Raw genomic sequence first — 12,886 nt, 5'->3', positions numbered from 1 at the left:
GGCAGGGTTCTGCTGAGGAGGGTGGGGTAGAGAAGGACTCAGAGGAGACAAACTGTTTCAGAAGCAGCCGCAGCCCAGCCCTGCGTGGCCCCTCCTCGGACTTCAGAATCTCAGGGGAGCACAGTTCATATGTTCTCTGCAAAAAGAAGGAGTTTGCTGATTAACATCATTAAAGTCCAAGGCCTGAACACTGTATGTCCTGATAGGTCCTAGACCATCCCAGAAATGAGCAACCACAATCCTCCCAGGACCAGGATGATTAACAAGAAGGAAGGGGTTTTCCAAGCCTAGGTGGGGTGCTCAGGAGCTCTGCAGACCTGCTCTGTGGGGTGGCTGACTCAGTGTTCCCATCTGAAAAAGGGGAGCATGTGAGGAAGCTCAGATTATCATGACGGGGTTTCTAGGGTGACCTTCTGCCAAGCTGGCCCGTGGAGGATGTGCTCAGTGTGTGGTTTCACAGGACACCGCAGCCACTTCTCCTGGGAGGCAGCGAGGAGGAAAGACACGGTGGCGTGAGGTGTGTGGCCCCCTGAGCTCCACCTCTTCCCTCAGCCCTTCCCCTCCCACCCTGTCCTGCCCCCTGTGTTACCAGAGAAGGGGATAATAGCAACGCAGGTTCTTGTGCTGTCCTCCTCCTTCTCGAAGTTGTTCTTCTTCCGTTTGTAGCCGCCAAATACAAAGGGCTCGCAGAGCCCAGAACAGGCACTGAAGAACTACCTCGTTATCATGGCCCTGCAGGGACCCCGGTAGGGAGGCTCCAGGCAGAAGTCAGGTCGCAGGGCTTCAGGGATGGAGGGGCTCTGGGTCAGCTGTGAGGCTGGTCATCACAGCTCAGTCTACAAGGTCAACAACTGAACCCACCAGTTTGTTTGCAGTAGAGAATGGTGGGGTGTCGGGGTGTGAAATGTGAAAATTCGGGGGGGGACAGGGCATGGATTTTGAGTCAATCACCATGGCTAATGATTTAATATTCATGATTGGAAGATGAAGCAGCCATAAAAACCTTTATGCTTCTTTTTTCTCCAGTCTGTGGCTTGGTTTTTCATCTTCTTTAAGAGTATCTTTAAAAAAAAAATTTATTGAAGTAGAGTTGATTTACAATGTTGTATTAATTTCTTCTGGACAGCAAAGTGACTCAGTTATACATATATACTCTTTTTCTTATTCTTTTCCATTATGTTTTGTCAACACCTATATGGAGCAAGTCATTCATGTTATTCAAAAGAACTGACATAGACCCAGGGAAAAACAGAGGTTCAACAACGCTCCATCGTGGCTCACCTGGACCACTGCAGCAGACTGCTCACTGGGCCTCTGTCTCTGCCCTCGCCCCCTAGAGGCCACTCTCTTCACTGCAGCCGCAGGGACCCTGTTACAACTTTTGAGTCCTATCCCATTGCTCCCGTGACCAATCCCTCAGTGACTCTCCAGCTCTCCGAGTCAAATACTGATTCTTATAAAGTTCTACAAGGCTCCTCACGACCTGCCCCATGGCCACTCTGGCCTCATGCCCTTCCTCTCCCCTCCTCCCTACCCACTCAGCTCCAGCCACCCTGGTCCTTGCTGCTGCTCAAACACACCAGGAACATTTTTTTTTTTTTTTGCAGCCTCTTCTCAACGCCTCCTTATCACAGAGGGTTTCGCTGACCAGTCTACAGAAGGAGCACAGCCTCTTTTATCCCCATCACTCTCTTTCTTCAAAACACTTGTCATAACCTATACCATGGCGTAGTATTTACCCCTTTATCTATTTTCTGTTTCCCTCCTAGAAAGCAAGTTATTTTGCTCTATTTTGTCTACAGCTATTTTCCCACACCAAGAACAATGTTTTGTAGGGCCTTGAGAAATATTTGTCAAGGGATTGAACATCTCATTTCATGCTCGTGGGAATTGCACTGTCATTGTTTAGAGTGGGTATTATAAAATTTCTCTTAGTGAAATGCCTTTTAATGATGGGGAACATCTAAATAATTAGCAATCTAGCTCTAGATTTTATATCTTGGTAGGATCATAAAATAATAGTTAAGCAGGAGGACAAGAGAAAGGACCTTGAGTTTTTACTAATATTGGACCAGACTGGAAAAAAGAACAGCCTTGGCCCCATGAGCAACTCACAGAAGTGTCATGTTTCTCACCCTCCCTGCAGCTGCCTCGGGCAGAGCAGAAGCTCAGCTCAGTGGTCCCACGTCCTTCTGATTTTTTATTTTTTTTTTTGTGGCCTTACCGCACAGCTTGTGGGATCTTAGTTCCCTGACCAGGGATCAAACCCATGCCCCCTACAGAGGAAGTGCAGATTCTTAACCACTGGACTGCCAGGGAAGTCCCTCTGATTAATTTTAATAATAGAGAAATCATCATTATTTGACATCTAAATATTTTTTCTCGTCCAAAGGAAGTAGGTAGACATATTTTTTTCAGATTAAGACGTCTTGGTGGAAAATGGACATCATTGTCCCAGAAATGTGATTAAACTCTTTGTATTTGAGATTGGTAATCCTTACAGAGAATCAGTCAATGTAACACGGTTCCCCTGGTCAGGTGGAGAAACTGCAGATGACTTGCCCCAGGTCACGCGGCATGTGTGTGGTAGGGTCAGGACTACTGTGTCGCAATCATGTGATAAAGCAGGGGTCCCCAACCCCTGGGACGTGGACCGGTACCGGTTCTTGGCCTGTTAGGAACTGGGCCTCACAGCAGGGGGTGAGCGGAGGGCGAGCGAGGGAAGCTTCACCTGCCTCTCCCCATCACTCGCAGTACTGCCTCAACCATCCCCCAACCCCCTCCTTCCATGGAAAAATTGTCTTCCACGAAACCGGTCCCTGGTGTCAAAAAAGGTTAGGGACCACTGTGATAAAGTACCCGATTGTGCCAATGTCCTTAAAATGCAGATAACTGGTAAGAGTTTCTGGATGCAGTGTCACACGTTCATTAACCCCCTGTCCCCATGACTCACCACAGCCACCAAATCACAGGGAAGAGTGGCTCTGGGTTTTTTCTAGGAACGAAATAAGTCCAGTCTTTACCAACACCAGCTAATTCTCCAAAGCACTCGAGCATCCCACAAGTCAATTCACTTCTGACACTAAGGTCCCACTATTTGAGGACACAGTTTCCCAAGACTGCCCCACTTCTAACATGAACCCCAGGGTCACCCATACGTGTGACCAACTGGCTGTAAATTCAGAGGTTCCATGACCCCACCTCCCATATTCAGTAATCATTAGAACAACTCACAGAACTCAGGAAAGCCCTTTACTTACTGTCCCCAGTTATTGTAAAGGATAAAGCTCTGGGACAGCCCTATGGAGGAGATGCGTAAGGCAAAGGGGGACCTGGGGGTGCCAAGCCTCCATGCCCTCTCAGAACACCCCCCCCCCACAATCCCTTGATGTGTTCACCTCCCTGAAGCCCTCTGAACCCAGTGTTTATGGGTTTTAATTGAGGGTTTGAGGTAGGCAATTTGATTGAATCGTTGGCCATTGGTGACTGAACTCTACCTCAGTACCCTCTCCTCTCCCCAGAGGGGCTGGGGGTGAAGGTTCTAACCCTCTAATCACCAGGTGAGATCTTCTGGAGTCCAGTCCCATCCAGAAGCTATCTAGGGTCCCATCCTTGACTCCTCTCATGACCTACGAAAACAGTAAATTCCAAGAGTTTCAGGAGGCCTGGGCCATGAACTAGGACAAGGATCAAATGTGGATGTTTTCTTTACATTAAAGTGAGGCTCAGGGACAAGGCGCTGACCAGGAACAGAGGGTCGCAGAGATGGGTCCCTGGTCTGGTAGCGTTCAGTGGGTTCCTTTTATTAAACGCTGAAACATAATGATTCCTTTTGAGAGTCATGAAATGTCCCTGGAGTTACAACTGCCCAACTTCCCAGGAGAAATCCAGAGAGGGCTGTCAGCACCCACCCCACCCCTGCTCCCCAGCCCTTCCATGGAGTCTCCTCATTCCCTCCCCCCTCCCCCCAGCCTGTAGAGGAAGGGTGAGCCGGGACTTATCCTGGGCCTGTTTGCTGGTTTCCCTCCCTGGGGTGCCGGCCACCAGGGTGCCCAGGAGGACGAGAAGGGCTGCAGAGAGGCCGAGCTGGTTCATCTTCATGGTCTTGCAGGAGGGCTTCTGAGGAAAGCTGGGGGCTGACACAGTTTTCCATATGCCAGCTGAGTGGTGGGAACAGGGGATAAGGAGGGGAGTGAGGAAGGGGAGGAGCTGGGGTCAGTGCTGTTCCTGGAAATCTCCCCATATAACCAGGCTTCCTGCTTCTGCCTGCTGGGGCCAAATGCCCAGTAACAGCGCTTCTCAAACTTGACTCTGCCTGTGGGTCTTGTGGAAACACAGACTGTGATTCCACAGGTGGAATATTTGTCTGATTTGTTCCTCACGGAGCGTCCCAGCACCTAGAGCAGTGCATGGCACGTGATGGCCGCTCAGTGGGTGGATGAGAGCCAATCAAAGGACAGATAAGTGAACAGCAGTGTGTTAGCTCAGGTCCTCATTTTCAACCTCCTGCAGGTGTCATCACATCTGGGCACCAATGCCCCACCCCCACCTAACTCAGAAGACAATTGTGACACAGGACCTGCAACCATTGTGGCAGCATCTCAACTGCCTGGAGTCATGCTGTTTACCTGGCACTGGTCCAGGCAGAGGCTGAGCTAGAGGAAGGCCTTCTGTATCTGGGGCAGAGATCCTGCTTTTCTGGGTAGAAAAAGGAGTAAGGGGCGTGGGCAGAGGGGAAGGAGGGAGCTGAACACGTCTCCACCGCATGACCTCCCACCACCCCTCACCTGGTTTCGCCAACAGGAGAGCTGCCTGCTTGAGTGGATCTCAGGGGCTGCAGTGGATCTCAGGGGAACTTGAAAGATCGCCTGCAAATCACCCCCCACTCTGGGCTCTCCACCAGTGGTTTTGGGATTGGAGGACCTCAGTTTGCGTCCCACCTCTCCCTTTTCCTAACTTTGTGACCCGGGGCCAGAAATCTCCAAGAGCCCCAATGTCATCAGGTGCCACATGAGACCCATGCTGCCCACGTCGTGGGGCTGCTGTGGAAGCAGTGGAGGCAACAGACATCTATTCCTTCTCCCTGCACAGTCAGTCCTTGTACTAAGGATAATAGTGAGCTATATGACAGTTAACACTTAGCTCCTTTGACCAGGGGGTCAAATAATGGCAACTTGGGGTGGGAAAAGGGCAGGACCGGGGTAAGGTCAATCACCGAAGCAAGAAGGCTTTCGGTTACCTCTGACGAAAAAGGAGACCTATTTGGAAGAGAGACTGTGACTCTCCTCTGGCACTGGGGGAACTTCCTGAGGGCAGACTTCTAGAAGGGGACACTGCAACAATCAATGCTGTTTGTTCCTTTCTTTACTACAGTCGACAGCACATTTAAAAAGCAGTCAGGAACCAAGGAAACTAAAACTCTATGTGCTTCTAGACAATTTGCTATGGTAAGTGGTGTGCAAAGAACTTTAGCAGCCTAATCAACATGGTCCTCAAAAGGGCCCAAACCTGGGGATTTCTTAAGGCAGATACCATCACCCTCTTTTACAAAGAAAGAATCTGTGGCTCAGAAAGGTGAAGTGACTTGCCCAAGATCACACAGCAACACAGTGAGTTATTGAAGCCAAACTCTTTTCATGAATACCAACTCATTTTCCCACTACACTGTTATCAATTAATAATAATTAAGTAACTTAAATATTTATAGTGTTACTCTTACCGTCATCTGATCACACATTCACTAAAAGTTTACTCTGCCAGTACTTGTACAAAGCATTTAACAAATATATGTTTTTAATTCTCATCACAACATTATGAGATTGATAGAGAAAGAGTATAGCAACCTCTGAGTTCTAAGACCTGACCTGACATTACAGTGGGCCTTATGTTCTCCTACTCAACAGAAACATTTCAGAAACCTTCAACATCAGACAAGGCCGTTCTGTGTCCATGAAAGATCAAGACAAAAATAGGACATTCAGTAATGATGTTTGAACACAGACAAAACGAGCTACATCATACAAACCACCAAAATATCCAAGCATCCCCCTATATTGAGTGACTGCTACTTCTTTACCAAGTACAGCTCTAACCTCTATCTAGTCTTCCCTTCTTAGAGTTAAGATAAAGGTACCCATTCAGAGAGCTGCCCCACTTTCTGACAGCATCCATCCAGAGCAGAGCCAGCTTCCTGAAACACCGCCCCCAAATCACCTAACACAAGCCCACATCCTATAAATCCTTCCTAAAATCCTCTTAAGGAGAAGCCCTATAGTTCCCCAGGGTGTGTAATAAACACGATTCATTCAGCTAGGAACAGGAGTGTTTCAGGTGGTTTGTGGCTGGAGATATTGACAGGTATAAGCATTATCCTTCTTTATTATATAAGGAAAGTGAAACTCAGAGACGTTGAGAAATTTACCCAAGACTTCAAAGTAGTGAGGACAGAGCAGCTCTGTGAGTGTTCTCTTATTTAATAAGCCCTGCTATCTGAAGGCTCTAGGCCTCAATTATCTCATCTGTAGTGAGGTATTTAGGTTCTGCTCTACAAAAGTCCCTCCAGCTCACATGTCCCAGAGGCAGTGGCGTGAAAATATTGTCAAACTGGCTCCACTTGGGAGAGCAGGGACCTCCCTTCAGTGGGGACCCACTGGAATCTGAACAAGTTATCCCATAATCCCTTGCACCTGAAAGGTCTTATAATAAACTAGAAGAGAGGTGCATCCTGGGAAATATCTCCCTGAGCCATGGACCCCTGCCCACCATCTACTCCTACCCTCTCCTCTCAGTCATCTTCATTCACTGGTTCATATTTCCACAGTATCTGATTTCCTTGTTCTTGCCCAAAGGGGGGAAGCTAGCCGGAGGATGACTTGGGAGCTCTGACCTTACTGACCAGCCTCTTCTTTGTACACTAATCTCTCTCCTCCAACCCAGTGATGGGGCACCTCCTGAGGGTGGGTACCATCCTATCAACATCTGCATAAATTGTCAGAAGTGAAAAAGAGGAACTCCCCGAACTGTGAGGCCTAAGAATCTGAAGCTGATGGTGGGGACTCAGCAAATACTGCATAAAAATCTAAAAGACACTTTTTTTTTTTTGCCGCACACATGGCATGTGGAATCTTAGTTCCCCAACCAGAGATTGAAACTGTGCGCCCTGCAGTGGAAGCGTGGAGTCTTAAGCACTGGATCCCTTAAAAGACACTTTGTGGGAAACAGGGGAACCACCTTGATTGCCATCTCCAAGTCTCTGTAGAACTGTCTTAGGACAAAAACCTAGAATGGGTCAATTGTATTATTGAAAGTAGAGTCAAGACTGAAGTGACAAAGTAGGGTCAGAAGGAAGCGGGGGAGCTCTTATTGGTTCAAGTCTCTGTAGAACTGTCTTAGGACAAAAACCTAGAATGGGTCAATTGTATTATTGAAAGTAGAGTCAAGACCGAAGTGACAAAGTAGGGTCAGAAGGAAAGGGGGGAGCTCTTATTGATTCAACGGGACAAAGGGGTGTTCTAATGATGAATGCTGCCAGCTGGCACCTGCTGCCCAAGTGATAGTAGACTGCCCATAAGATGAGGTATCGAAACCGAGGCTGCCTGATAGGTACCTTCAGTGAAATTCTGGCTTTTAGTTATTCAGAAGCCTTCTCCAGTTCTTTTTCCAGCACCAAGTCCCTCCTTTATACAAACGTCTGCACACCTATGTCATTCAGCTCTGATGGGTCTGTTTCCTAGCGATGGCAAAGGCGGCTGCCTCGCTCCGCTCAGGAGCTGGGACTTGCAGAAGGGAGCAGGAAACTCGAACTGTTGGGCCAGGGCTCTTGTGTAAATGAGGTGGTTCCCCCACGCCCTGTGATGCTCCCGCCTTGTAATTTCTCTGAAGACGCCCGCAGGGGCCGGGAAGGTTCGTAATTAGCGGCCTCATCTGGGGCAGCTTCTGGGTCGGAGGCCTCTAACCTGGGCCAGGTTAGAGAAAGCCAGGGGACACTGGGAGAGAAAGCCAGATGCAGACGGACAGATGAGAGGGGAGGGGGGAGAAAAGAGGAGTCTCTGCCGTTAGGGGGGGTCTCTGCTATTCCCTGGTCTCAGATGGACAGACTGAGGCAGGAAGAGGGCAGGACCAGAGGGCCTCCTGGGCTAGAATCCCAGTTGTGCCATCTGCTGGTTGTGGGTCCTGAGCAAGTCGCTTCACCTCTCTGAGCCTCTGCTTTCTCGCTGGCAACATGGGATGAGAATCCCAGATGCTGTAGGGTTGACATGAGGCTAAATGAAATCATACATGTGAAACGTCTCAGGAGAGAGTAGACCCTCCACACACTGTGGCTTGATTTGTGAGTACCCCGCTCCCAAAGCCCTTCTGTCTGGGGGCAGCTCGGAACTGAGAGCTCCTGCCCTTCTCAAGGGAAAGGGTGTCTTTGTGCCCTTATAGGAGGCAGCCCCTCCCGTCCCCTGCAGCTCATCACCCAGCTCTGTGCCCCTTTGACATGTGGCTGGGCTTGCTCCTGGGGCTTCTGGGCATTGAGCCAGCTCCCTTCTCCTTGACCCTGGAAGTGGAGCACAGGGTGTGTGTGTGTGTGTGTGTGTGTTAGTGGAAGAATGCGTGTCTGTGTGTGGATGAGTGAGGGGGGGGCGTTGGTGCTACATGGTGGTAACTGGGAGTGAACAGATGGGAGTGAGTGAAGAGATTGTGGGTGTGTAACCCCTCACACGTGCACTGCACTTTACAGCTTACAAAGCAGCAGAGTGCATGGTGCACAGACTTGAAGCCAGATTCCTGTGTTCAAATCCTGTCTCTACCCTGTGTGACCTTAGGCAAATTACTTAACTTCTTGTTACCTCAGTTTCCTCATCTGTAACGTGAGGAAATAGTAACAGTTCCTCGTCCCCTGTTTTAGGATTATCGTGAGGATTAGATGAGTTAATATACGTCAAGAAGGAACTAACTGTTGTCATTACTTATTATCCTTAGTACAAGGACTGACTGTACAGGGAGAAGGAAGAGATGTCTGTTGCCTCCACTGCTTCCACAGCAGCCCCACGACGTGGGCAGCATGGGTCTCATGTGGCACCTGATGACACGGGGCTCTGGGAGATTTCTGGCCCCAGGCCACAAAGTTAGGAAAAGGCAGGGCTGGGATGCAAACTGAGGTCCTCTGAACCCAAAACCACTGGGGCAGAGCAGGAGAAGGGGGGTTGCAGGTGGTCTTCCTAGCTCCCCACAGATCCACTCCAGCCCCTGAGGTCCACTCAGGCAGGCAGCTCTCCTGTTGGTGAAACCAGGTGAGGGGTGGTGGGAGGTCATGCGGTGGAGACGTGTTCAGCTCCCTCCTTCCCCTCTACCCACGCCCCTTACTCCTTTTTCTACCCAGAAAACCAGGGTTTGTGCCCTGGATGGAGATAGTCTTCCCCCAGCTCACCATCCTCTGGAGCAGTGGCAGGTAAAGAGCTTTTATCCATCCAATTGAGATGCTGCCATCATGGTTGCAGGAAGCAGCCCTGTGTCACAGCTGTCTTCCGAGGTAGGTGGGGTTAAGGTGAGGGGTGAAGGGCATTTTTAAAAAAAATTATTTATTTATTTCTGGCTGCGTTGGGTCTTCATTGCTGCGCACAAGCTTTCTCTAGTTGTGGCGAGCAGGGGCTACTCTTCGTTGGGGTGCACGGGCTTCTCATTGCGGTGGCTTCTCCTGTTGTGGAGCACGGGCTCTAGGCACACGAGCTTCAGTAGTTGTGGCACGCAGGCTCAGTAGTTGTGGCTCAGGGGCTTAGTTGCTTCGCGGTATGTGGAATCTTCCCAGACCAGGGATCGAAACTGTGTCCCCTGCATTGGCAGGCGGACCATTGCACCATCAGGGAAGTCTGGATGAAAGGCATTGTTGCCCAGATGTGATGGCACCTGTAGGAGGCTGCAGAGGAGGACCTGAGCTAACACACTGCTGTTCACTTATCTGTCCTTTGATTGGCTCTCATCCACCCACTGAGCGGCCATCACGTGCCATGCACTGCTCTAGGTGCTGGGACGCTCCGTGAGGAACAAATCAGACAAATATTCCACCTGTGGAATCACAGTCTGTGTTTCCACAAGACCCACAGGCAGAGTCAAGTTTGAGAAGCGCTGTTACTGGGCATTTGGCCCCAGCAGGCAGAAGCAGGAAGCCTGGTTATATGGGGAGATTTCCAGGAACAGCACTGACCCCAGCTCCTCCCCTTCCTCACTCCCCTCCTTATCCCCTGTTCCCACCACTCAGCTGGCATATGGAAAACTGTGTCAGCCCCCAGCTTTCCTCAGAAGCCCTCCTGCAAGACCATGAAGATGAACCAGCTCGGCCTCTCTGCAGCCCTTCTCGTCCTCCTGGGCACCCTGGTGGCCGGCACCCCAGGGAGGGAAACCAGCAAACAGGCCCAGGGTAAGTCCCGGCTCACCCTTCCTCTACAGGCTGGGGGGAGGGGGGAGGGAATGAGGAGACTCCATGGAAGGGCTGGGGAGCAGGGGTGGGGTGGGTGCTGACAGCCCTCTCTGGATTTCTCCTGGGAAGTTGGGCAGTTGTAACTCCAGGGACATTTCATGACTCTCAAAAGGAATCATTATGTTTCAGCGTTTAATAAAAGGAACCCACTGAACGCTACCAGACCAGGGACCCCATCTCTGCGACCCTCTGTTCCTGGTCAGCGCCTTGTCCCTGAGCCTCACTTTAATGTAAAGAAAACATCCATATTTGATCCTTGTCCTAGTTCATGGCCCAGGCCTCCTGAAACTCTTGGAATTTACTGATTTCGTAGGTCATGCGATGAGTCAAGGATGGGACCCTAGATAGCTTCTGGATGGGACTGGACGCCAGAAGATCTCACCTGGTGATTAGAGGGTTAGAACCTTCACCCCCAGCCCCTCTGGGGAGAGGAGAGGGTACTGAGGTAGAGTTCAGTCACCAATGGCCAATGATTCAATCAAATTGCCTACCTGGAACCGTCAATTAAAACTCATGAACACTGGGTTCAGAGGGCTTCAGGGGATGTGAACACATCAAGGGATTGTGGGGGGCGGGTGTTCTGAGGGGGCATGGAGGCTTGGCACCCCCAACTCCCCCTTTGCCCTGCTCATCTCCTCCATAAGGCTGTCCCTGAATTTTATGCTTTATAATAACTAGGGAAAGTAAGTAAAGGGCTTTCCTGAGTTCTGAGTGGTTCTAATGATTACTGAATATGGGAGGTGGGGTCATGGAACCTCTGAATTTATAGCCTGTTGGTCACGTGTATGGGTGACCCCAGGACTTGTGATCGGCACTTGAAGTGGGGGCTGTCCTCAGGGACTGAGCCCTCAACCTGTGGGGTGTCGACTCCCTTTGCAGATTTAATGTCAGAAGTGAATTGACTTGTGGGCCGCCCAGTGGGTGTTGGTAGGGACACCACATATTTGCTGTCAGGGACAAAACCCGGACTCACTCTTCTCTATAATTTGTGGCTGGGGTGAGGTTTGGGGACAAGGGAGTATTGTATGTGGGACAGTGCACTCAGAAGTCCTTACTGGTTATCTGCATTTTCAGAATTCCTGGCAGAATCAGGTACTTTATTAAATCGGTTGTGACATGATAGTATCTTGTCCTGATCTTACCACACACATGCCATGTGTCCTGGGGCAAGTCTTCTGCAGTTTCCTTACCTGAACAGTGAGACCATGTTACATGACTTCTTTGAAAGGATTACCAATCATGAGTATAAAGAATTTACCCATTTCATGGTCAATCATGGCCATTTTCCACCAAAATTTCTTAGTCTGAAAGACTTGTCTACCTACGTTTCCTCACCAAGGCCCCCAAAAGAAATTTATGTGTCAAATAATGATCATTTCTCTATTATTAAATTAATCAGAAAGTTCAGTGATGGCTGAACTTCTTCCCTTCCTGAGGTAACTGCAGGGAGAGCAAGAAGTGCAGTACTTCTGTGAGTTTGCTCGTGGGGAGAAGACTGGTTTCTCCAGGCTGGTACCATATTAGTCAAAACTCTAGACCCTTCCCCTTGCCCCCCGTTAGACTACTATTTTATTTTCCTATCAGGATATAGAATGTTAGAGGTAGACTCATAATTATATAGACATGCCCCATCATCAAATAGACTAACAGGAATTTTACTATATGCAGTCTCTTCAATGACTGTGCACTTGGCATGAGTATGAAATGGGAGATTCATTCCCTTGACAAATATTTATGCTTTTTATCCCTAAAAAGCATAGGTCATGTTGTAGGGAAGCAGCTGTGAACAAAATATAGTAAAATAATCTGCTTTCTAAGAGAGAGACAGACAATAAAGAAAGGGGAAAATATTATGGCAGGTCGTGCTAAGCGTTTTGAAGAAAGAGAGTGATGGGGATACAGGAGGCTGTGCTCTTTCTGTAGAGGGTCATTGAAACCCTCTGTGATAAGGAAGTGTGGAGCAGAGGCTGCAAAGAAACCTGCCTGGTGTGTTTGAGCAGCAGTCAGGACCAGGGTGGCTGGAGCTGAGTGGGTGGAGGGGAGGGGAGTGGAAGGGGATGAGGCAGAGAAGCCATGGGGGCAGGTCCTGACCAGCCTTGTAGCACTTTATAAGAATCAGAATTTGACTCTGAGAGAGATAGGGCATCACTGAGGGACTGGTTATGTGACCAATGGGATAGGGCTCAAGTTATAACAGAATCCCTGTGGCTGAAGTGTGGAGAGTGGCCTCAAGGGGTCAAGGGCAGAGACAGGCCATGGGCAGACTGCTGCAGTGGTCCAGGTGAGCCATGATGGAGCATGTACCTATGTTTCCTGGGTTGATCCCAGTTCTCTTGAATAACATGTATGACTTGCTCTGTTGAGGTTTCTATGGAGGCTTCATCACAAATCATGAGTCATTAAATCTTTAGCCATTTGTGATTG

The sequence above is a fragment of the Balaenoptera acutorostrata genome, chromosome 15 (genome assembly GCF_949987535.1).
Source record: "Balaenoptera acutorostrata chromosome 15, mBalAcu1.1, whole genome shotgun sequence".
In the NCBI taxonomy this organism is placed as follows: Eukaryota; Metazoa; Chordata; class Mammalia; order Artiodactyla; family Balaenopteridae; genus Balaenoptera; species Balaenoptera acutorostrata.
Note: the sequence above shows the minus strand (reverse complement) of the source record.